This window comes from Arachis ipaensis, chromosome B09 (genome assembly GCF_000816755.2).
Source record: "Arachis ipaensis cultivar K30076 chromosome B09, Araip1.1, whole genome shotgun sequence".
Lineage (NCBI taxonomy): Eukaryota > Viridiplantae > Streptophyta > Magnoliopsida > Fabales > Fabaceae > Arachis > Arachis ipaensis.
In genome coordinates, this window is record NC_029793.2 from 79,940,768 (window position 1) to 79,945,179 (window position 4,412).

Sequence of the window (4,412 nt, forward strand, 5' to 3'; positions counted from 1 at the left end):
CACCTTATGATGTTTTTACTAATCCACTTTATTGAATTGCTTGGTAATGACTTTTTATTGATGACAAATGGCTAGAATGGATCCTCCAACAGGCACTTAAGATCTCCATTACTTATGAAGCCAGCCAGTAGAATTCATTCGAGAGCTGCAGCTGCATTTCCCTCTGATGCATGTAAGCGATTGGATTTTTCTGCCATAGGAAAAAAGTGCATTCTGTTGAGAGTAATTTTCAGAAACGAGAAGGTTGATCACTCAGTCTTGCTCATATATTGTATCTAATTTTGCATCATCTGCTGATATGAAATATATTGTTTTGGTTGCAAGTGATAAAAAAACAGCTACTGAAAGTGATTTCAAAGTATTCTTCATACTCATCTAATTCCATTCTTTCTAATTACTCTATTGGATGTAGAGGAAAATGTAGAATCACTTGTGAAGCTACTGGTTGATTGCATCTTGGAAGCCAAAGAAAATATTGATGAAAACTTTGCTGCTTCTCTTCATAATAAAAACATGGTAACGATTTTAATGAAAATTATCTCCTCAACACAATTATCTTGCTGTTAACAATTTGTTTCGAATGTCTAATGACAGGAAAGACATTATAACATATGACATTTATGTTCAAATGGTCAAGATTTACAATGAACAAGTTAGAGATTAGGAGCTGCAATGATGATGAATTGAGTCTTCCTTATGCTATATTATGTCTAGTGACATCTACAGCTGATGTTCTGACTTTCATGAAACTTAGTGAGGTCAACAGTGCTGTCAGTTCTGCTGCACTTAACAATAGAAGTAGTCGTTCCCACAGATAAGTTTCAAAATTTTTTCAAACCTTATAACTTAAATTTAAATGTTTAATACAGATACTGATAATAAAGGCTGTTTAATTCAGTGTACTCACCGTGTATGTTCACGGAAAAGATACATAGAATTCATGAATCCGGGTCGAATCGCATATCTTCGCTAGAAGGGAACCAGTACCGTGTAAGTTAAAACCTTTAGAGCTGCTAATTTTCTATAAATATGTTTTGCAATTTCATCATACTAAGAACAAGGTTATGTTTAGATGAGAAGGAGAGAAATGCTAGAACACCTCCTCCGGCAGCGGCAAGGACTTCAAAACGGTGGTTGTAGGAAGACTTCAAGAGCCAAATATCAATGCTGGGGTGGTTGCTTTGACTGAAAGCAACCCCAATAGCTCCAAGCCTCCAATTTAGTATTCTTTCTTTTTTTGTTTTCTTTTTTTCTTCTGCGTTTCTTATAGAATCTTGGTGATTTGACAAATAGCTTTATTTAACTGACGATCTATGCTAAAATTTGGTCTAAGGTAGTCTATTTGTTGTATTGCCATTCTTATATACTTTCTGTGCATCTATGTATGAGTTGCTATGAAATTATCCACTATTTTGCATTTAATGATTAATTTTTGGATCAGTTTTCTTATGACTTGCAGATTAACTTCATTCGTTAATTTTGTGATGAAGGATTTCGTTGGAAATCTTAAAGACCAGAAAGTTGTATATTACCACCGTTTACTAATAATTGTCAGTTTAGCAAAATTAGAACATTCTACTTTCACAAATCAACATACTACCTTTACTTATGATTGTACTACTTATTTATGCACTGCTTATAGATTTCAACTTTGGTCATTTGCCAAGCTTCATGTCTAATCATTTAATTACTTCTACTGGTGATAAAATATTCTGGTTGTCTATATTTTTGTATATATATATATACATGTTTCTATCATTAGTATGCGTCTACTGGAAAATTTATGAGATTACATTTATTGAAGTTCTGAAATTGATGTTATAATTTGTTGTGTACCATATACTAGTTATTTTATTCGTTTGATCAAATTTAAGCTTGATTTTTGTGTTGAGTTTTAGGATTCTGAAGCTCATACTTCACATTCAGTTGGTTTATTGTGTAGTAAATAGAACATTTTTATATTTATGGATTAGTGTAGTTTGCATGTTATTTCTACTTATCCGCCTATAATCACTGACAAAAATGCAAGAAAACCCTTAGTTTTATGTACAATGTGACATTTATTTGCATGTGGTTGTTAAGGGCTTTATCCCCTACATCTAATCAGGATAGAGAAGTATGTTGTTGGTAGATTTTTAGTTCTTATTGTGGTTCTAATATATGGTAAACTTTTGATTGTATCTTCAAATATTATTCATAAGTTACAGAAAAAAGATTTAATGGTTATAGGCTACTCCCAATGGAGTTGTGACTCTACCAGGTTGAGTACATTTTTATGATAAACACATGTTTACTCTTAACTCTTGCATTTCTTTGCCAAAATCATCCAGGTTCCTCATAAGATGACCAGTTTCACAGGTTCAAAGAGGTTCAGTTTCGTTCTCTTCTAGCTCTTATAAATCAAAAAATACTCGAGGGTACAAAATGAACTAAGGGCATAAACACTATTTACAAATGTTAACAAACAACAGCAAAGCCTTATTACATAAACTAAACGACTTAAAATAAACACATAATTATATAAAATAATGCTAACCAGAGTCTATAGTCTGCGAGTGTATGGCTCCAAAATCAGAAAGATGAATATTTGAGTGAGAGTAAAAGCAAGGTAGTGAATGTAATAATGCAGGAGGAAGAGTCTATAGTCTGCGAGTGTATGGCTCCAAAATCAGAAAGATGAATATTTGAGTGAGAGTAAAAGCAAGGTAGTGAATGTAATAATGCAGGAGGAAGCTTAAAGAAAGAAGAAATGACGCAATGTAATCAATATTATGAAAGTTAGTACCTTGATATATAGGCACGCCACCAAGTATGAGGGTATGGGTAGTGTTACAAGTTCAGCCTTCAAAGAAAATCGAATCTCATGAATGCAGCCTCCTCCTCCTTCTTCTTCTTATGCCGCTACTTCATTCACTGCACTGAAGCCACTGAGCATACCGAAGTAGTAGCAATTATTGAATAGCTACTACTTTTAAATTTTTATTTATTTATATATATTTTATTTGGAAATTTAGTATTGTGCGTCTCAAAGTGTGGTTATTTAAAATGACGTTGGCATGAGAAACCATGATGCTTTACTTAATTGTATGGTAATTTTTCTTTTTTTTTCCCTTTTGTATTTTAGGGGTAAGAGAATAACTTCAAACGGACGAAAGGATCTTGACCAAGTTGCTGGAAAAACTTTGGTTGCTCCTTGAGAATGGCATCATGCTATTAAGAACTGATGGTGATCCTCTATTAGGATTTAATTTTGTTCTGGAGACAATATTTTTTTTCACCTGTCTATATCCATTTTAGTTTGGAGTTTTGAGTGAGGCTTTTGTTTAATATTACCGTGTTATCACGTGTAAGACTGAAACAGACGGAGTTATTGATTTTCATGAAAAGAGTTATGCATTTAATTTAATTTTTAAGGAATATATTACTAAAATTGAATCTTGAATTATGTTAGAGCATCAGAAGTTTGAGAAAGAATAAAATGATTAATAAATTTTGTTGAATATTCGTGACTATCAAATGTCATTAATTAATTTAGCAAATACTAATAAAGTTGATTTTAGATTGTGTAATAATCTACGAGTGTATGCCATTTGGCAAGAATTCTAACTGATAATAATTTTCAAGATAATATACACTTGCCTTGGTAAGGAAAAGTCACGAGTTATGAATTATGATCAATACTAACAAAAAAAAAATAGAAAGTAATGAATAGCTAGTAGAAATTTAAACTTTTTAGAGGAAGCAAGTAATATAAATATTAAGTAAAAGTGATTAAACTAACAATTCTAAATATAAATCAAACACGACTACATGACAATTACAGATTTTTAATTTTTGTTTGAATCTTCTTGCTTATACTTATTATAATTCCCAGTAGCAGAGTCAATGACGTTATGCAGTATCAAGTTGTGGGCTTTAGAATCAAATCCAATGCAAGTCGCATCCTTGTAGCATCATTAACCTAAAAATATAAATATTTTAAGTTACCAACAAAATCATGCACACTAGTAAATGAGGTACTATTCATCTTTTTTTTTTCAAGCAAAAGAAAAATTATATTTATTGTATAACTATATGTCTTCTTGTAATTTGTCATTCAAGTTGCCACTCATACCTCACAGTCATTATTGTGTTAAATAAGACGCAGTTAGCTTATGCAGATAAACATTTCAAAGAGAAAAATACAAATACAGATATTCCTTACGAGTCAGGAGCTTGTTTTCCTATTTCTGGAATATCCACAAATATAAATTCAAGTATCCACAACCTAAATGGAGTGTTTTATTTATAGAACAAGTCATACTTGAGGATATCTTCCAGATATTTAGCCTATTCATATAAGAAAAAAATAATAATATTTGAAACTTTTAAAAAAATATCATAATTTAAAAGAAAAATGGAAAAACTTAATT

At 31.3% G+C, this 4,412-nt stretch overlaps 1 long non-coding RNA gene across 4 annotated transcripts in view; it reads left to right on the forward strand.

The window, feature by feature from the left end:
- Positions 1 to 3,396, forward strand: part of LOC107616581 — a 4,056-nt gene extending 660 nt beyond the window's left edge. The window contains exons 2-6 of one of the 4 annotated variants that reach the window (XR_002354847.1): positions 76 to 243; positions 413 to 516; positions 595 to 990; positions 1,073 to 2,368; positions 3,125 to 3,396. This is a non-coding gene — a long non-coding RNA (uncharacterized LOC107616581). Of the gene's footprint in view, positions 1 to 75; positions 244 to 412; positions 517 to 594; positions 991 to 1,072 lie in introns of all 4 variants that reach the window. The other 3 variants (XR_002354848.1, XR_002354849.1, XR_001614563.2) reach the window with 3 other exon arrangements.